This window comes from Lampetra planeri, chromosome 26 (assembly GCF_965212315.1).
Source record: "Lampetra planeri chromosome 26, kcLamPlan1.2.h2, whole genome shotgun sequence".
NCBI classification, from domain to species: Eukaryota; Metazoa; Chordata; class Hyperoartia; order Petromyzontiformes; family Petromyzontidae; genus Lampetra; species Lampetra planeri.
The window spans coordinates 3,080,970-3,103,216 of NC_136132.1; the positions used below are offsets into that span (position 1 = coordinate 3,080,970).

The 22,247-nt window shown below is 48.0% G+C and overlaps 1 protein-coding gene across 1 annotated transcript in view; it reads right to left on the reverse strand.

Moving 5' to 3' along the window:
• LOC144727577 (sorting nexin-16-like) overlaps positions 1-2,955 on the reverse strand; it is a 38,291-nt gene extending 35,336 nt beyond the window's left edge. The window contains exon 1 of the mRNA XM_078606472.1: positions 2,364-2,955. The gene's annotated coding sequence lies outside the window, so the exon portion shown is untranslated. The remainder of the gene's footprint in view (positions 1-2,363) is intronic.
• Between the last annotated feature and the right edge of the window lie 19,292 nt (positions 2,956-22,247).

Sequence of the window (22,247 nt, forward strand, 5' to 3'; positions counted from 1 at the left end):
AGCCGCGTGTGTTCCGCCCCGCCAAATGGCGCCAGAGCCGGACCAGAGGCTCTCGGTACGGCGGAGCGTACATGAACTCGGGCCCTTCCATGCCGTAGCGCCGGATCGAAGGCTCACGTTCACCGACGCCACCTTTCGAGAAGCCTGCTGGGTGAGCGTGTGCCCACGGGAGCCGCCTCGCTTGCTCCGCTGGCTGGCTCGACGTGGGTGCTGGACAGGACTCAGGGGGGGGACCCCTCGCATTCGAGTGACGTGGCTTTGGAGCAGGGAATCCTACAGCTGGGTGGACCCGGTCGGGCGGCACATCGTTTGGTCGACGCTCGGCGGGCCGAATCTCGTCGTGAAAAACATCTCTCGTGCGCCGAGGCCAACACTACCGCCGTGGCTCCCGGTGACATTGATCAAAATAAGAATCTTTATTTAGACGAGAGGAGTTTGATGGGCGACGAAGAAGCTCTTTTTTCACAGACGTCCAGTAGGGGAGGGTCGGCAATTTACAACAAACCACCACCGCCCCTCGCCGCCGATTTGACGCCAAGCTGCGGCGACAAAGACGTCGGGCAAAGTTTTGCCCAGCACCTGAATTTCCACTTCACACCGTGTTCAGGTGACAGGAGGAGCACCCAGAGGGCTTCCGTGCAGGTGTCAAATGAAGCCTCCGGACTCAACGCCATCACATCCGCACTAACCTGTGGCGTGGATCGAACGTGCCGTGATTACGTTCGTACAATTACCCAACTTTGATCTTCTGCGTCGTGTCAACCGTTATTGTTGTAGTCGAGGTCTCTTAGATAGAGGAATGATCCATGCGGGCTCTGTGAGACAGAGGTCGCAACCGGGTACCCGATACCCGTACCCTACCCAATACCCGGCTACCCGTACCCGGCCGGGTACGGGTAAGGGTACCCGTTTGCGACCCTGGTGCGGCCGGGTACGGGTAGGCCGTGAGTCACTGGTGAGTAACCGTTTGTCACTCATTTCCCAACGTCTTGTCTCTTCTCACAATTCAAGTTCCTAGAATCAACCCACCTGCGCCTGCAACATGGCTTCATCCCAGAGGTCGCAATCAGGTACCCGATACCCGTACCCTACCCGTACCCGGCCGGGTACGGGTAGGGTACGGGTAGGGTACGGGTACCCGTTTGCGACCCTGGTGCGGCCGGGTACGGGTAAGGAATCAAAACCCGTTTGCGACCTCTGCTGTGAGATAGGACGGGGGCGTATCACGTGGTCTCTGTGAGACAGGAAGCGTCACGGTGTCTCTGTGAGTGTCACGTGGTCTCTGTGAGACAGGACAGCATCACGTGACTCTGTGAGACAGGAAGCGTCACGGTGTCTCTGTGAGACACGTGACAGCGTCAACGTGGTCTCTTCTGACTTTAAACAGCGGTGTAAAAAAATACTGCAAGGCGTAGCAGTACATGCTGAAACACATGATAACATGTACATGCTATGTACATGTCATGTACATGTTATCATACACTGTACACGTGTGACATACATGACACGCATACTTCGTGGTACACGCTCACATTTAACGATGGGTGATGTTGAATAGCGTCACGCAGACATAATCAGTGTTGTTATATACCATTATATATGCAAATTGTATTCGTAACACGATACCAAGCGTACATCACATCCAAATATACACAAGCGTCACATCCTCTCCGCATGTTGTCACGGATACAACGTAGACATGCTAGAACTACCCACATACACACATTACATTTACAGTACTTCACACCGGACATAATCACATCCTACAATCTACACAGCACACGTGCTGCCGAACATAGCCCCCCACATGTCACACGCATGTTACACACATGTTATACACGGTCACGCAATCACATCGCGTGCCACACACATGTTGGGTGGATGAAATGTATCCGGAAGCCTGGACACAACGCACACCCTTTAAACAATGGACAAATCGTATCATCATCATCATCACACACGGTGCAATGTATGCGATGTTTAACACGAGTGAACGATTCAACCCTTGTCAACCCACTGCTGTTAAGACGCCTCCTCCCCTCCGCACTTCGTGTTCATCATGGAGATGGGGGGGGAGGGGTGGTACAGTGCATGTCCATACTTCACCACGCTGGTCAATGCAGGTTTGTTGTCCCAGCAGCGGCGTAGCACAGTAACAATAGACGATGTCGATATGATGATGATGATGATACTGTATATGTATTAAACATAAGATGTGCGAACACGCGCAGAGGAAACCAGCAGGTGTCGGGATACTTTCCGGAAATCCTTTTCCTCTCGATGCCGGCTTGTTAACATAAGCACACGCGATCATTCACGATGCATCATCATCATCACCACAACACCACCACCACCACCATTACCTTCTCAACACCACAGCGGATGCCTGAGATGCCCCTTCCTACGTCTCGCGAACGGCATCACAGCCAGCAGCAGCAGCGGCGGCCTTTACACCGCAGCGGCGGTAGTGGTGGTAGTGGTGATGGTGGTGGTGGCGTGTGTGTGTTGCACTGTGTTCCGTGTGTGTGTGTTCCGTGTGTGTGTGTTGCAGTGTGTTCTGTGTGTGTGTGTTGCACTGTGTTTTGTGTGTGTGTGTTGCAGTGTGTTCTGTGTGTGTGTGTTGCAGTGTGTTCTGTGTGTGTGTGTTCTGTGTGTGTGTTGCACTGTGTTCCGTGTGTGTGTGTTGCACTGTGCTCTGTGTGTGTGTTCCGTGTGTGTGTTACACTGTGTTATGTGTGTGTGTGTTGCACTGTGTTCCGTGTGTGTGTTGCACTGTGTTCTGTGTGTGTGTGTTCCGTGTGTGTGTTACACTGTGTTATGTGTGTGTGTGTTGCAGTGTGTTCCGTGTGTGTGTTGCACTGTGTTCTGTGTGTGTGTTCCGTGTGTGTGTTACACTGTGTTATGTGTGTGTGTGTTGCAGTGTGTTCCGTGTGTTGCACTGTGTTCCGTGTGAGTGTGAGTGTGTGTTGCAGTGTGAGTGTGTGTTGCAGTGTGTTCCGTGTGTGTTGCAGTGTGAGTGTGTGTTGCAGTGTGAGTGTGTGTTGCAGTGTGAGTGTGTGTTGCAGTGTGAGTGTGTGTTGCAGTGTGTTCCGCGTGTGTGTCTTAGAGCCGGATCTTATCTGCCACTCGCAGGAGCTGTCCAACTTACCCGGAGCGGACCCGGTTCCAATCACGACGGTCGCAGTTTATCATTTCGGTTTTTTTTCTTCTTCTCGATTTGTTTGTGCTTCTTCCTTTCCTCCCCCATCCCCACCCCAAGCTAAGCAGGCGTTGAGCCTGGATTATATTACTCTATTTCTCGGACGGGAGATTTTACCAACCCGTATGAAATACAACAGCGACAACAACTAAAAACTCAACACATTCGTCAATGACACTGTGGCCGTAAAATAAACAAAAGGTGATAGGGCGACGTTTCGGGCAATGTCCCTTCTTCATTGTACCTGTGCATCAAAAACATGTTATTTGTTATAGGCTACTGCGGTGGGGGTGGGGGGCAGAGGGGGCTTGTGTGCAGTGCAACAAAATCAGTTGTTGTACTATACCTTATATGCTCCCGCTACACGTTTCACCAACCAGCACTGACCAGCGTGGTGAAGTATGGTCATGTAACATCCACGATCCTCACGGTGTTTGTGAGGCCCTCATCCAGCAGTGGATTAACAAAGGTCTGATGTACGTGTACTCGACTTTCATTCATACACGTTTATCAATGATCGCACCACGTGCTTTCAAGTGTAGATTGTGACGTATGCATTAGGGGTGTTGCAACTTCTAGATTTGAAGTTTTCGTGACTGCAATGATCCATACTCTTTGGTTCTATAAATAAAATAAAAATGAAAACAACAAAAATTTTAGTTGTTTTTATTTTTTTTGTTGTTTTCATTTTTATTTTATTTTATTATTTTCACCTACGTGACTTTACCGAAAGAACCAAAGAGTATGTGTTGCAACTTATGCATCGATCCATTGAACACTGGTATTGTACCGTACTATAATATCAATTCGTAAATTGATGCAGCGCATGTAAGAAATCGCACGTCTATGAATCGATGTTTGTTGCTTGTTGACGTCTTAGTCAAAGCCCCTCCGGCCACTAGAGGCCGCTGCATTCACAATTAAAAAAAAAATTTCACTGTAAACCCTTTATATGCGTGGCATCGGTTTTATTTTATTATTCATTTCTGTTTTTCTTGAGTAAGAGTTTCATTTTTATCACATTGGTATTTTAAATTTAATATGAATTTTTTTTTTCCCTAAAAAGTGGAAAATAAATTGTCACGCACAACGAGTCTGTGTGCAAAATGTCAGCTCGATTGGATCACGGGAAGTGGGTTAAAAAACGACCGAAAGATTTGCACGGTCGTAAGCGCGCAAGCAAGTGAACTTAATATAAAGGATTTAAAAACATAATAATACAGTCTCCATAGATCGAATTGTACATTTTTATCGGGGGCAAATGTGAGGTAACTAACGTGTATAATACTACCGTAATTGTTTTGATGCTATCCATATGCAGCCCTCTGTGTCACTCTTGCGGGTTGTTTGACCATACTTCACCACGCTGGTCAGTGAGGGATGCTGAAGTCGGGTTGATCAAGGACTGGTCATATCTCTAAATGACGAGAACCGCCATTATAACAGAACAATAGTATCGGCCGGAAAACCATGAGATTGAAAAAATTACTCAATAGTTCAAAGTTATCATCCACCACTGACATTATCCCTGACCGGGCATCAAACTCGGGTGGAATGGTTCATAGCGCAGTGTTCTTAAAGAAGCTCCCAACACGAGGAGCGAAACGTCGGACATCCTGCCGAAGAACACTTGGGTACAATTCCAAAACACACGCACACAAAGGGAGCCTCACAATACCACCGTTACGTGTACTCCAGCGTTACACTTGCCCCTTAAAAATCGGGGACACATTAGGACAACGGCCTATTTTTATATTGAGTTACGGCTCTAGATAAGACATTTGAGTTTTCAGACCCGTCACAGATAAGAGGCGTTTCGCTTTCTTGGCGATTACATCAATGCGACAGTGACGAAAATGCCGATTCAGTTTGAAATGTGCGGGCTCAGCTGAATTTCGGATTAGATTCGGAATTGGCACTCGACTCGTATGCACGCCCCACACACACCCTCCTCACCGCAATGCCAGAGGCCTCCTGTGATTGGGATGTTGGGCCATTTACAAGCACCCGTGTTTGGCTTTTGGGAGAATAAGTTCAAGTAGACATCACCTGCAAAGCCATCTCTTGGCCACGACGCAGCCAAAGCTTACTACACCTGGACATTTGAGGTAGCATTTACGAGTAACCGTACTCTACTAGCCAGCTTTCAATCTGCTTGGCTTCTCTAATGAGATGGGGGTGCATGCAGCGTGGATTGTTCGTAATCCACTGGCTGATATTGATCAGTCCTCAGTCCATGAATGCAGTGTCTTCTGTGCATTATCTTGCATTTGCATTGTACTGTACATGCAGTGGGGTGTCTGGATACCAGGAATGATGAATCGTGGGGTGGAGTTGGATGCTTGCCTGCTGATCTGTGTGCTTTTCTGTCTGAATGTATTATACATTGCAGGCGAGAGTTTGAATAACTGAATAGCGAAACCTTTTCAGTGTGACATTCAGCAACTGAAGATTGTGTGAGTTGTCACGTTTTAGGGTCACGATTCGATTAAAAAAAATCAACAATTGTTATATTTTTTATTGTATCGGCCTCTGGTGGATGCAGAGGTCAGTAAACCTATGAGATGAAAAACATGTCCGAATAAAAGAACGCGATTTATTGTATGTATCATTTAGCTTAAAATCTCTTATATAAGCGCACAATTTTATCGATGTGATGAATGCTGCACTTTCCGTCGTTTTCATGCAGGGGGCGCTGCAAACCTACGCGCCCCCTGCATGAACGACGGAGGCACAGGGACAGACGTTCGATCACGTTGGAATCGATCTGCAGACTGCGGTCTTCTCGCACGGCCAGCTCTGTGTCGCCTTATCTCGATCCCGCAATCCCAAACAGGTGAAAGTCCGCATCGAACCGAACCCCCAGCAAGGCCATCTACTTAACGACGAGAGAAAATTCACGCGAAATGTCGTTTTCAATGAAGTCTTCCAGATGTAAAATGATTTAAGCTTTTGATGAAGAAATAAAATTATCTAATTTAAAACAATACAATTCAAAGATGTTTCATTTTAAAACTTCAAAACGGAGCATCGGGTGCTTGCGTGAATGCATCGTTCGTGTGAAACTTTTTTGTGACTTTCCTGGCCGAAGGCCGTAAATGGTTGTGAGGGGCACCGCAGGCGACCCCGAACAACCCCTAGTCGATAATAATTGGTGAATCGATGCATTGCTACACCAATATCGAATACTAAACACATAGCCTATTAACAATTTATTAGAAATCAGGCGGTGATGACGACCGCTTGTGTTGCGATCGAAACGTCGTGATTTGTTTTATTTTATTTTATTTCTAACTACGTGACTTTACCGAAAGATACAAAGGGTATGGATTCCTGCAGTCACGAAAGATTAAAATCAAGATCGATCCCTAACCACTTGAAGGTAAGCTGGAGTGATGAAGTAAGAGTGGCGTTGACATTTCTGATTGCAGCTATTCTATCCTTGCGTATGTTAAGGCGCTGAATGCCAATGCCAAGGTTTGCTATCCACGAGAAGGCTTTAGCAGACAGTTCGAGAATTGTGGTCTTTATATATACCAACCAATAAAAGAAACACTTTTAGCAGTGCAGAGAGAAGGGCTGGTTTATTTCAATGCAACTGCCAATGAATGCGGTGCAATGAATGGACTAGTGATGTCATGTACAGACACACGCATGGCCTTCTCGAGTGAATGGATTCACAATAGTGATGGCACAGGCACGCGGTGGCGAGCACGTGTGAGCAACGTATTTACGATCTCTAGGAATTGTGGAGGAATATACTGAATATCCACGACAGTCATTTCCCAGCCAAACAATGCTGATTAATTTGGCATGGGCATAAGCAACGCGTGGATCCCCATCATATCTTCAGGGAGGAAAAACTTTACCTTAATTAAGTGAAAATGTTATTTAGCGTCCTAATAGTGTTGTAAACGATAACTTGGCTGGAATGACCGATGCGCTGTTACACGTGCGTTGTCCACGTGGCACACCATCCTGTTTAAATCGAATTAGTTTTTTTTTTGGTCTCCGCATAGAAGTAAGTAAATAAATAACGGTTGCCCAAACAGGCAATTGGATTTCATGCCCAGCATTATCCCGCAGTCGTATTCGATTAAGCGACGCGCCCAGTGTTTTGCTCGCTTAACCAAATGCCGCTGGATAATATTGCTCTGGAAAGCCAACAGGCTGATGGACTGACGCATCATTGTTTTGTGGAGACACAGATTGGAGTTCTTCTTCTATGTACGTGCTCTGCACGCGCAATGTGTCGCATATATGCATAACGAGTTTGTTATGTCCCATATAAATGACTTACTGTGGGGCTTTTTGTACCACCCATTTCTCCATCGCTGTGATGAGCTACTGCGTTCCATTCTGATCACAGGACAAGTAAGGACGTCCTAATTATCTAACTAGCTGGCTCTTTCTTGCACTACGTAAGTGTACATCTGCAGGGAAAGCGTGTGTCGGTGGTCTGAGCGAACACAAATACACTGCACCATACATCATCATTACTGGTAAGTTGCCTGTATTGTGATGGATTTAAAATACCTTAATTGCCATTTTCCATTCATTCTGTCCAGCCTTGTCATTTGAATTATCACGTTAATCAATGCCAGCGTTTCAGGAAGTTCGTATTTATAGGTATGGGGTCTCAAGGCCTCAACAACATTTTCTGCCATTTGTATCTTCCAGATTTGTAAACATTGGAACTCTCGACCTAGAGTCTAGGAGGAAATTTGACGATAAAGCCAGACACTTGGGACAAACTTGCTCAATATTAGCCCCTTCCTTATATGTGAGGGCATAACAGTTGGTAAGGACACACAGACTATTAAAATATTCATTCAAATCTAGGTTAATTGGTTCATTTCTAAAAACGTAGCAAATATTCACCGACAGGAGGTAGGTTTAGCTGACAACCAAATTAACCATACGAGTGTCCCATCTCGATTTGGATTCATATTCTTGGTTCTTTAGGTAAAGTCACTTAGAAAGGAAATAATAAAATAAAAAAAAATAAAAAAAATAATTCTCCCGACGTTTCGATTGCAACACAAGCAATCATCATCAATCGAAACGTCGTGAAAATTGTAATGTTTTATTTTATTATTTCCCTTCTACGTGACTTTACCGAAAGAACCAAGAATATAGTGTCCAATCTCTGTCATATCTCAGAAGCTGAAGCCTTGTTAGTACTCAGCCAGGTCATCACCAGGGCTTGCCAGGTGTTGCAGGTGTGAAACTGTATTTGTGGACTTTTTTTCTGGATACTTTATTTTACTCCCACGTGAAGGCACACTGCTCATTAATGGTATTTGCCATATAATCCAATGCAGGGTCTTAATGAAAGCTCATTCTTGGTAGTTAATGAGGCATTCCAGGGAAGATAATTGCCATTATTGTTATTCTAAAATATTTCAACTGCTTGAGTTAAACCTGTGACTGTCGTCTCATGTAGGCATGTAAATACAATACGAAACATCCTTGAATCCTCGTTCACTTTTCAAAATACACGTGGCGACTTGAGACCCTTTCACGTGCTCACGCACCGATGTGTGTGTGTGTTAAAAAATTACAGTGCCACGACCCTGGACATCCGAGTTAAATTCCAGTGAGAATGATATGAACCGCTCCTGGGCCTCCCCTAGGTCGACTCAGCATCAAATCAATACCTAATGCAGTGTGTAAAGATCGCCTCTGGGAAGACAAAGGCGGCCGAGCATGCTACTGGCCACCTACCCTCTCGCGTCCCTTGCAGGCCTTTCATAGGTGCTCGCTAACAGCACTTACCGCATCAGTCTGTTCAGACTATCTTTGTCTTCATTTAACAATAGGGAGGGAGGTGTAGTGAGACGTTGGGGAAACACAGGAATGCCTGCTGGGTAGGACGCAGAGTCGTATTTGACTTTTTTTCCATTCGAAAACCAACAACAGCTGCTGCTGCTACATTTGATAGTGTTTGAGCACCAGCGCTGATGTACACGAGAGAGAGAGAGGGCAATTAAGATGAGAACTGGGGGTCCTAAATAACAAGTTGAGCAGGGAAGACCAATGCAGTGGCGTGATGTGCAAAGGCGTGCTTCTCGGTTCTACAATGGACAAGCGATTGGCAGTGAGGTCTGGTTATGTTTTGCCGTGCACTGCTGCTAACAAGGCTCGAACGACCGTTGTTGTCATTGTTCCACGTATGAAAAGCCAAGTTTGCGATAACAACGACAACAACCTCACCAGCAATCGCTAAGCATTCCTGCTCAGCCTCCGATGTGGCCGAGTTCCTGACGATGAGAGGGGTTCGCAAATGAGATCCACGATTGGAAGGACGACGGCAAGGAAGCGAAAGAGGAAACTCCAGGGAGATGAGTTATTTTACTGGTAGGAACCTCCTGGTTACACCAGCCCACAGGGGATTGTTGTGTCCGTCCGTCGTGCATCAAAAATGGGAGGGGTGGGGCTGGGTGGAGAGGGGAGGGTGGGGAGGGGCTGGGTGGGGAGGGTGGGGAGGGGCTGGGTGGGGAGGGTGGGGAGGGGTTGGGTGGGGAGGGTGGGGCTGGGTGGGGGGTGGGGAGGGTGGGGCTGGGTGGGGGGTGGGAGGGGTGGGGCAGGTCACCCCGTGGTGCCCTTGTAAAACTCAACGTTTAACCTAATTACGCCGGCTTGTGCCCGCCCTCACAGTCGGCCATATTTGCGGAATACACCACGCCGCCGTTGACCGTGGCCATTGACCGAGCAACCCAACGTTCCTACCAGCTCCGTCCGCAGGAATGTGTTAAATTAACTCGGTGCGGCACTTTTGCACTCTCTTCACACAATGATGACTGAGGCAAATCTAAACGGGTGAACGTCGCTCTTTGGTGGGTGCCGTTTCTTTATGGTGACATCAAGCACGCTGGCAGCACTTGGTTAAACATTTTTAAAAAAACACACACACACACACAGCCTGCTAATGAGTTTCAGAGAAGTCGAAACCAATCCGGAGTTTCCCTCCTTTAAAACTAATAATGATCATTTACCTTTGCAAGGGGCATTTCATCCGTAGATCCCGATGCGCTGTAAATGCTGGCGCTATATGTACTGTATATGTCACGGCGGTTTAATCATATACGCCTGTGTTTTATATACGGTACATTGCACGTGTGTCTCGCTGGGGACTGAGGTCCAGCTATAGGACGGATATGTGAACATCTATCGGCAATAGCAGGTACACGCCATGCACAAATAGGTGACTGGACACAAATTGAGAGCAGGCTGCTTTAGCCGTGGGGAGATGCTTCGCTGTGCTTCGCTGTGCTTTAAAAGCGAGCAAACGTATGTGAGATTAAGAACACATCACTGCACATGAAAAGGTCAGATTTCACAAAATGTGAAATGTGTACAACGTGACAGGTACATTACGAATACAATACCGAGTATAGGCAGTGAATTGGTCAGGGCGGATATGTGACGTTTTGGATATGCGATGATCGATTGTATATATGTAATGGTGTATTCTTCGTCCTCATAATGAGTCAAGATCATTCCACTGCTGCCTGAAGGCCCCCCCTCACCCACCCAAGTCACTCTGCGTCACCTCTCATGGTTTTGCAACGAATCCATCCAGCACCTGCCCATGAACTACAAGATCATCGCTCTGTATCCTTCGCAGACATCCTCTTGGCCGTGTTCAAACTCCTTGGCTGCTATTCCGTCGTTTTTGTTGTTCTTCTTCCATCAACCCCTTCCACGTGGATGATTGCCATCAATCCGCTCCTCTCTATCTGCATCTTCAGTGCAATTCCAAACGTGCACATTCATTGTCACAAAGTATTTGGTTACCAGCAACAACAACAAAACAAGTTTATTCAATCACAGCGGACGTGATAATTGCTTGTGTTTCGACCACACTTTGCACCCGCAATCGACAGCTAACCTTAGAGCTGTGAGAACTCTAATCGAGGCGGTGCAGTATTCCTATCCATTGGTGTGAATGACAGCTTTTTAACAGCTGCGTTGAAATATTGTCCTTAATTTCATGTTTCTTAGCGCCTGGCTGTGGTCGACCCTATTTGTTTAACAACGTATGGATTTTTTTCTCTCTCTTTCTTTGCCACCCAACCCACAGATGTTACAGGATGCCGTTTATGAAGAATGGAGTGCAGTAATACAACATGTATAGAGTACAATCACCAATAACCAAGTTATAGAGTGGTCTTTTTTAATAAAATACAATGCAATTTGGATTTATATAGCACCTAAATGTGACCGCATTTCAACGAGCCCTGCGCGGAAATAGTGGGCATATTTATTTTATAGAGCGAAGCAGTCAATCATAGGCAGAGCTACAAAAATAATGGTCTTGAACCTGAATAGGAACAGAGGCAGGGAACTAACAGCGCACGTGGCTGGGTGAAGGCAATTTCGGCCCGTGGAGGCGACAGAGGAGATTTTTTGAAAATTGAGACAAGTGTCATTCAGCGCAGAGCTGGTCGTGATGACGCTACCTTTGCATGGGGTGGCACAGATGGAAGGAATAATGAAGTGAGCATCCGTCCCTTCAACGGATGAATAAAGAGAAAGGTCTGTGGCACAAACACGAACGTGTCCATATGTAGCTGTGTATATTGTGAGCAGGGCCCTCCATGGGAGAAAGGGGGGGGGGGGGGTGCAGGGCCCGGGGCAAATCCCACTGTGTGGGCCCTCCCGTAGCATTCAAACTAAACCGGGAGGATTACATCTGACACCGTGACGTCGAGGTCGCGGGCCCCCCTAAAGCGCGGGGCCTGGGGCGTTCACCCCGATTCGCCGTTGTCCTTAGGAGATGTCTCTGATTGCGGGGCTATGTATGGATGTACCTGTGAAATAAAACGGTTTTGTTTCCCACATCTGATGGGGGTGGTCTAACCCAGCGTGAGTTCGACTTCTCAGAATGTCATGTCGATAAGATCACAGTTGTACAGTGAATGCAAGGGCTGGGCTTGAAGAACCTGTGTGAGATCTGCCAGAGTGTGGGGCCGCACAGATGATTAACCGCTCAGCTCTAAGGGCAATACGTGATTAATCACAGGCAATGAGATTGAGTAAAAAGCGGATAGACTCTAACTTTAATCACCAATTTGCCATTATTGACAATTTTTGTTAATGGAAAAAATGTCCGTCCCTGCTGTGTTAAACACGTGTTAATGTTTAACAGAATCCTTTTTTTTTGGTTCAAATTAATAAATCGGCTGCCAATCATTCCATACTTGAATTGAAATTACGGTATAAGAAATCACTGCTATTTTCATTACACACGCGATAGAGGCAAGTGCCGTTGGACACGGTGACGCAGAAGACAATTATTTATTTACTGTCTCACCTTGCTCAACTATTCCAGGTGAGAATATCATTACTTATATCATTGTATAATAGCCACACACCTTGTGTCGGCTATGTTTCATTATTCATAGTTGCACCGCACCATCGGTGATTGTCTCTAAACACGTGGGTTACAGGAGGAGAGGACATCCTTAAACATGACATAAATAAATCACCCAGGTAGCCCGAATGTCGCGTGGGATTATTCTCACTCGTTTAGAAGAGCTGTGAAGCTGCATTGGAAATATCACAATACTGACACCGTGGCTGTACCGGCAGAGATATTGTGCCAAGGGCAACACGTCTAATGTTGACGACGATCCTGCCCGATCGTGCTAAAACATCTCACAAATATGCAATCTCCGTCATCAACAACGAACCAGGTACGGTACTGCAATTTGCCTTCCATGACTGTGACGCCAACGCCGATAGGCAGCGAGAGAGCCGGCCACCGTTTACTGATGATGAGCAAAGATGATGATGATGATGATGTTGTTGATTACGTAGACCTACATACTGTATGGGCACGCGTGTATCCAGAACAAGATGCTACGCGTTGACTCGTTACGTAAGAATCGGCGGCTTTTTGAGTTGTACATGTTGGTACTGGATGGAACATTGCTCCCAATCTGCACGGCGTGTGATTCCCGCTCAGGGCCAACACCGGTGACGGTTATCTGCAACCGTGATCACCCTCCTCCCCTAGGTCGACTCGGCCTCAAATGAGTACCGGGTGCGATGTGTAAAACATCGCCACTGGGGAGACAAAGGCGGCCGGGCGTGGTGCTGACTACTCAGCCCCTCGTGTGCCCTGCCGGCCTTGATCGGTGCTCGCGAACAGCAACTTTGCCCCAAAAGTCTCTTGTGATCTTACGGGGTGATCTTTGTATTTAGATTTTTAATCCTCAAGCTGCCATTACATCACCAATCTCACACATCAGCCATCGTCTCTTCGTGCCATGGCGTGTCCTGCCCAATGAGTTCCAAGATCCACGTGTCCGTCTAACCATCGAGCACAGACGATCACCGTCATTGCCCCCTTTCAGATGCGCTTCTGCGGCCGTCTGGAACGCTCTCCCTTCTGATGTCAGGAAAACCACTGGAGCTAAGCGCGTTTAAATCTAAATTGAAAACTCACGTCTTTCGGACTGCCGTTTGTGTCTCGTTTGTTGTCTTTCGCCCGTACCTCTGATGAGTACGGTTGCCCACGTGCGGAGCGAAATAAGTTCAACATACATACATTCACTTGTTTCACGTCCGCATTCCACCAAACGTCAATCTCTTGTCGTGTAAATACAATCTCGAAAGTGCCCCGTTTACTACAACAACAACCACCAGCCACTAAGTGGTGATGACATCACCACGGCGCTTGTGCCAGGCTATGTGCACTTTAAGGCCACGTCAAGTGTCGAACGCCCGCTGGCAAGGAGGTCACGGGACAGACCCAGGTGCAGTGGCGTAGCAACGACATTAGCAGCTCAGTGTAGGCAACAATTGGTCAGGCGGGGCCCCAACGTTTGATTTCCCTTGCAGGGTCGCACTTCGGCTGCTGTATATCGCGGCTCCTCTTGCCCTAATCACAGTCGTCACGCTCACGGTCTCGAACATTGAACGCTGTAGGGACGCTCCGCTTTCGCAAATTGTTTTTTTCCACCGTTGAAAACACACCGCATGGTTATTGTCAAGCAGGAGCCCCAACTCGTAGGCCTTGGCCACGAGGGGGTAGGGGGGCAAGGCACCCCCCCCTGCCCCCACGCTAGTTACGCTGCTGTCCAGGTGCCATGGGGTTGACAGACTGAGGTGACTGACAGATGCAACCGACCTCCGTTGCATTTTGCGTACGAGCGGGGGTCAGCCAGCAGAGGGCGGTAGCGGGTTGCCTGTCGCTCACGAAGCGCCACGATTTCAAGAAAGCGCCACGATTTCAAGAAAGCGCCACGATTTCAAGAAAGCGCCACGATTTCAAGAAAGCGCCACGATTTCAAGAAAGCGCCACGATTTCAAGAAAGCGCCACGATTTCAAGAAAGCGCCACGATTTCAAGAAAGCGCCACGATTTCAAGAAAGCGCCACGATTTCAAGAAAGCGCCACGATTTAAAACAAGGGCAGCAGCAGCATGTAGCGGCGGCGTCCTCGCTCGACTGAGCGTGGCTTTGGTGTCCCGGCGTAGAACGATCGCCGTCTCGCACATTCGCAGCAGCGGGTCTCCTTGAGTGCTTATCAACTCGTTCGCACGTACCGTTTGACACACGTCTACGGCCAACAATCACACGCGCATATGCCCGTGCATTGTCGGCCTGCGATCGAATTGGCAGGGTCGAGCCTGGTTAGTTACTTGGATTGGGAGGACTGTCGGGAAATGCCATTGTTGTTGCGGGCTCTGATTCTGCCAAAGTGGTAAGGAGCTGACAGTGCAGCAAATGCATTATTGAATCAATCTGTGCGGAACTCCGTGTGTTGTGCTATTATATAGGTGCGTATCTTTTTTTGGTGTAAAATATGGGTGGCTCCAGTTGCCTCCGACACTCGGAAATGATAATTAACACTTTTCAATTGGAGGGCAGCCTTGAGACTCGGTGAGGCTGTACAGGATATAAATAAATAACATAAATAGTACCTTAATGTGGGACATCACTAGAAAAACCGCCTTGAGACTGTGAATCTTTTCTAGCTAATTAAAGGGAATTATTACACTCGGTTATAGCTTGATGGGATGACACGCGTGTATGTGTGTGTGCGTCTTTGTTTGTGTCTTTGTATTGTGGAGGAGGCTCGTGAAGGACGCTACTGGGCAGCTGGAGGCAGTCGCCCTCCAGCAAAGACTCCAGCAACAACTGAGGGCAGAGGAACGACGCTCACATTTGCCACGAAGTAGCAGCGTCACCGCTACTTAGTGGAAAATCGCGGCTGTTCTTGTTGAGCCGGCCTTCTTATTTGACCCCGAGCAGCTCTTGCTCCAACACCCCGTGTCGCCTATCGGGGGGATCTTTGCCATCTTGTGAGCTGGGTGATCCGTGCATGTGTTTCCACAGTGGACAACTCAACAACGATGGACAACACAACTCAGCATCTCTCCAGTAAAAAAAATAAATAGACATGTTTGTTCACGCGACCGACAATTTTGCTCAGCCCACACGGCCTGGAGTTACCGATTTCTGATTTAGGTCTGCTGTGACATATACAGAGATTATTGAGATAGGGGTGCAGGCCCTTTCAAAGCTAAGAGAGGTTATACCCCAGGCAAAGCCGCATGCAGAAAGAAGATTTAATGCACTTGGCCTACGCTGTCTGATAAGGTTAAGGTTTCGGGGACAGAGGAGAAGGGGCTAGAATGAGGAACGAGTATTGTGGTCGTGTTGTTGATGATGGGAGTGAGAGATGGGATGAGATGGTGTGGAGCGAGCAGCACATATATATATATAAAAACCCGCATGAAATGTGGCTTAGTCAGAAGCCCCTGAGCCCAGCAGCAACTATCTGTTCCGGCCGTCCATCGGAGCCCACGTGAGCTTGTGTCCCGCGCGGGCGCATCACGCGTTGTCAAAACTCATTTACAATTCGATGACAGGCCGTGGAGGAAGCAAAGCAGGAGGTTAAATCCAAAGTAAAACAACACACGCTCTTTCCCTCTTTGTCTTGTCCGTCATCGTCGTTGTTGATGTTGTTGTGCTCATCAAATCCCCCCCCCCCCTCCCCCACCGTTTTCACCGGGTGCCCATTTGCAAACCGGCGAATGACTACAACAATATAAATACAGCAATGACGGCGGTGTCGAGGGAACTCATCAAATGCATTTTTATAACTTTCGCCGTCTCTTTGATCTCAGCGATCGGCTGACACGGAACGGCGGGCCCCTAGCAGTGGTTCGTGGAAAAATAACAATATAATAATAATCGCCGCGGCACGCTTTTTTTCATATCTTCCTTTCGTTCTTCCCTCCCACCGGAACACAATTTGTGTGTTACAAGGCGCATCTGATGTGTTGCGAACGCTGGAATATCTGTTCAGATGTCAACAACCCCTTGGAGCCCGTTTGGATGGGGAGGGGAGGGGCCTTATTGTCGTGCCCTCTATATTTCTAGATTTACATGTGCCGCAACGCCAACGCCCCCGCGCCGTCCGCTCCCCGCATGTATTTCTCTAAGTCAAAACGCCAAGGGCACAGCACAAATCACAAACCAATTCTGCGTGGGCAGCGGCTAGTCCGACTCGGGTGGCAGTCTTTAAGCACGCCACACAAAAAGCAACAACGCGCGTGGCAAAAGTCTCCTCCCATCGTGTTTTTTCAGACAATGTGCAGCTGCCCTCAACTCTCTTTACTCCGTATACAAGACTAAACTAGAACTAATTTAAAAAAATGTTACCAGGTAAAGCCCGCTGAGCTATATAGCTCTTTTTTTAGAAGCGACACTGGCTATCACAAACGGATAGCTCAACGAAGGGGGCTCATCGTGTGCACATTTATAGCAGCCAAATACTCCAAACGAGTGATGTTGATGGTCAAATGTGGAGGGGGGGGGGGAAACGGAGGACCCCTGAGAAAAACCCACGTGATCACGTGGAGAAGATGCCAACTCCAAACATACGGCGGGCGTCAGGGTTGGGATCGCACACACGCGGCGTCCTGTACACCAGGCGAGGTCGTTAACATCTCATCACCACTACCACTGCGACGAACATACATTTGGCGTGAACTCCTGAAGGGGACAACAATAAGTCTGAAGGGCGTTTCCCATATTCAGTTATTGGCTCGCAACCGCGAGCCTTCTCTTCGCGTGTCTTTGTGCGTCAGACATGATAACGAAATGCGTGCCAAGGGGCCGTCCATAAATGACGTCACGCGATTTTGGACGATTTTTGGCCCCCCCTCCCTCGTCAAACGGCGTCACAAAAAGCCAGACCCCCCCCTCAAATATGACGTCACAAAGCTCTGTCCCTCCCCCCCCAAAACCATATTTCCATTTTGAAAATAAAACATGCTTCAAATCGCTTTAAACTATTGTCATTGAAGTGCGTATTTAATGTGGCGCTGCACTCCGATGTTGTAGGAGTGTTGTTATAACAATTAGTGTTGTTATAACAATTCTATATTTATTTAAAGTTGCGCATTTTGATGTGACGTCACATTTCTCAAACCCCCCCTCTCACACATCGTCACAAATGTCTGACCCCGCCCACCCCCTAGGTGCGTGACGTCATTTATGGACGGCCCCCAATCGGTATTGTGGTTACTCCACTTTGTGTCCCGCACAACAATCCGGGAGACCTGGGTTCAAATCCTGGCCATGCTCTGCGCCAGTGCTAGGTGATCTCAATCAGACGTGGGCTTCCGCCAGATCTGCTCGGCCTAAAACGAGTAGCTTGCTGGCGCTGCTGTATGCATTCACTCACAATGTGGCCGGAAACAAGCGTGGATTCGGCCCCATCACCCCCTTGGATGCCTCTGTGGCCTTCATAGGCGCATCTGATCTAAGCATATTCAACAGTCTACATCGATTCAATGGTGGAGCCTACGCTGTTAAGTAAAGGAGAGAAACGTAAAGGTCCAGCCCTGCAATTGCACGCTCATGCCCCTGCTGGCAGAAGGACCTCTATTAGGGGCAGCTTTTTAGAATCCCTCTAATCGGATATTTGGCCTACTCTTCCACACTGGAAGGACGTATGGAATGAAGGTCGGAGTACCCACACTTTGACTCGCTCGACGCGACTTTCCAATGGACTATAGCTGTGTTGACGATAGCTGTGTTGAGCTGTGTTGAACCACACTTCTCGTTGTGCTTTCACCATACGTTTGGCTACGTACGGTGCGAAAGAAGTTCAACATAAATACAGCACCTCCGATCAGCACCGTTGGTTATGTACGGTGCATAAGCATTACTCGTACAACTTGGTAAATAGCGGCCGTGGCTATTTGTGTAATTAAATTGGGAGAGCCATCTCGGCTGCAAATTATTAAGTTGCGATGCACACACACGCGTCCCACACGAACCTCACACACATCATCATCTTCGTGAACAGGATCGCTTACATTTCGATTTAAAGCTTTCGTGACTGCAGGGATTCATCTTCTTGGTTCTTTCGGTAAAGTCACGTAGAAGGAAAATAATAAAATAATAAAAATAAAACATAATAAAATAATTCTCACGACGTTTCGGCCACAACGCAAGCAGCTGTCTTCAGGTGGAGAACAGGTCTGTTGAGAAGACAGAGTCTGCGTTGTGGCCGAAACGTCGTGAGAATTATTTTATTATGTTTTATTTTTATTATTTTATTATTTTCCTTCTACGTGACTTTACCGAAAGAACCGAGAAGAGGATCGCTTACATTTGCTATGGGCAGCAGTGCAGATACAGCTGTGGCCGTTCACGTGATTGTGTACGGATAACTGTGGAGCGAGTACACGTGCCTCAAAATCCTTCCCCGAATCCTCTCCCCCCTCCTCCTCCTCGCTCTTCTCCAATCTGTCCCAGGCCATGTTCCCAGTCCTCAATAGTGACCCTTCTGCAATCCGAGCACCCACGGTTGTAATAAAGGCCAAGCAAGCAAGCAAGCGTGTGCGCGCACGCTCCTAAATGTCAGGGCTTTGTGCATAGTAATTTAGCCGCGTGTGAAATAAGACGGCACACGCACGCTGCTTGCGCCTCCTCCTGAGTGATTAATGCGGGCAGCGTTTGGCCACCGCTGTCTCGCCTCCAGCTCGCCCTGCACACCGACGCCGAGAGCGCGACCATTCCGTGACGCGTAATCACCAATACGCTCAATATGTGTACCCGTCTTGTCGCCGTTAACAGATCGCTTCGAATATACACAACGACAACAGCAGCAGCAGCAGCCGTTCGCCACTGAGTGTCGGTGACGTCGCTACGGCGTTCGTGCCAGGCTGCCGTGCACTTTGAGGCCACGTGAAGTGTCGAAGGTTCGAATGGCAGAAGGGCGCATGACAGACCCAGGTGCCATGGGTCGACTGACTGATATGGCTTGCAGATGCACCACCTGTGTCCCCCTACTGTGCCCAACTGGCTTCGTTGTATTTACCCTTGACACTCCGCTCATTGTTGTGAGTGTCGCTTCTCTGCCCGTTGTCGGTGGACGACTGCCTCCCAACTGCCCAGTAGCAGCAGCAGCGTCCTTCACGACCCCACTCCACATAGGCCGACCCTGACACCGCCTTCACCAGTCTTCGGCAAGTCCACTCAACTCCGCACCCTCCCGAACCACATCGGCCCATCTCTTCTCTAGCCATCCACTCATCCATCCAACCGCACCCAACCAACTACAAAGACAAAGATCCCCCCCCCCTATAGCCTTAACGGACTGTTGGGGCACGTTCTGTCAGCGAGTGCCAATGAAGGCCGGCTCGGCACACGATGGGGTGGGTGGCCAGCATCACGCCCCAGTGTGTACACACAGCACCAGCAGATGCAGTACCCATTTGCGGCTGAGTAAACCTAGGGAAGGCCCATCCATCCGCATACCGTCAGCCCACCACAATACGGCACGCATATCTCCCCCTCGAGCACCGCCACGCATCCCGTGCACCGCACGGCCTCGATCTAAAAAACGCATGGCTCAGATTATTATAATTCAAATGACAACCCAAGACTTGGAAAATACTCTCAACGAACGTTGCTTTATGCACTTTTTGCATATGCGTATATTTGTATGCGATAAATGAAATATGTATTGGTTGTAAGCAGATTAAAGGGTCGTCCCTTTATCAGCCGACACTAACCGGCGGGGCGAAGAATGGTCGAAGAGCCAGCGTGACGGGCAACGGTCGTACGGAGGCCTTCACCCAGAAGTGGACTGACACATTGTTCAATACTGTAACCTTCACTTTGTCAGTTGAGAGATGATAGAGACAACAAAGTATTGTTGACAAAGTAGACCTGGAAATATGTTCTTAATCCTGCCAATATTCGCACTCTTGTGCGGGAGGGGTCCTCCTTCATCGTCCTCTCTCCCCCAATCATGCCTGTCCTGGCCCATCTTCACATCCACTCCACCGACCTTCAAACCCTGGTTTTACCACTTTGAAACACCTCTTTCTCGACCAGCCATTTGCTCTCCGCCTTCGTGCTTGGGGCGCTACGGTGGCGAGATGTCATCTCCCTCGCCTGGTATACAGGAGGTTCATGGGTTTAATCCCGACCCTGACACCTGCATTTTTGAAGTGTGCGTGTCTCTCTCCCCGTGGTCGCGTTGATTTTTCTCTGGGGTCCTCTGGTTTTTCCATCCACATTTAGAAACATGCGTTCAGGGTATCTGGCTGCCATAATTTCCACGTGACAAGCCTCTTCGTTGAGCTATCATGTGTGACCAGGTCGCTTCTGAAAAAAAGAGTTGTATAGTGCGGTGGGCCTTACCTGGCAAAATAAAAATAGTAGTTTGAGTATCGTAGCTTCCTTCATTAGCCTTCGTGGGGTGTGGTTTTCCTTTCCTTGCGATGACAAATCCAAGCCACCTCAGTCGCCTTCTTTTATCTTGCCCGAGATGGGTACCACTTTTTTACCTGGGTACATCGACGATTCGATATTCACACCGAATGTTGTACGAGTAGCTTCTGGTGGACTTCAACTACTTTATTTCGACTTGAGCATCACACATCATGCGATACTAATTACTTGGTTTCGACGATGAAGGTAATCTTCTACACGTGCTCATCACGAAACTTAAAAGCTATTTAGAACGTAAGGCTGATCCTGCCCTTTGCGTGAATTCAAGCAACGAACGAGTGCATTCGCAATGGTAATTGTGGCAATCGTCAGATTCCGAACCCGTGCAGAAGAGCGTTCGAATTTACATCAGTCACACATCCACTTGTGATTGTAGGTAGTACCAGTGCCGGATTATCCTAGTAGCTAAAGTAGCATATGCTACGGGACCGCGACCTTCCAGGGCCCCGCGCTAAATTATTTCAAGCTATCAATTCCGGTTCAGTGATTCTGCACTTGCTCTATTACTATAGTACTATACTACCTTCAACTTTTATGAACGAATGGGTGTTTAAGATGAGCGATTTGTCATATTATCTGGCTGCATAGCAAATGAAAAAGTACAATGACTTTACTATGCAAGTTAATAATGAGTGTTTTCATATTTACGTGTTTTTTTCTATTTAGGGCCCCTTCTTAACATTTGCTACAGGACCTGCATTAGCTTAATCCGGCACTGGGTAGTACACCTGGCGATGATTGGTGGCGAGTGTCCTGCACCTCAATGCTTCCATTCCTGGCCATGTGCCAACATTGATCGCAAAAAACTATTGAGTGTCAACTGTATCGGTTCAGCCACAGCTGTCTGTTGACCTCTGTCCAATATGAACACTGTGGAGATGAACCCGTGTGCGGTTCTGCCTTGATATGGGCTCACTATCAGTGCAGTCTAAATAATATCGACAACAATAATTGACAGCCCTTTTGTCGATCGAATGTTGGATGAACGTCCCACCCCCCCCCTTGCGCCATATCAGTCACGAGGGTTAATTGACCATACTTCACCACCTTGGTGAGTGTTGAGTTGATCGGAGGGTGAGGGGGGGTTGAGATGGGACATGACCTGTCAGAGTCTCCACAATCTAGCCGTGCAAAACGAAGGGGTCTGCGATGATCATACCCAACTGCACCTGGTACACACATTCATAGCGGGTGATCTCTTTACCACTGCCAAAATAAACACAAAACCGACAGCAACGGAAGCGTTAAAAATGCAGTCTCTGGTCGTGAATGTG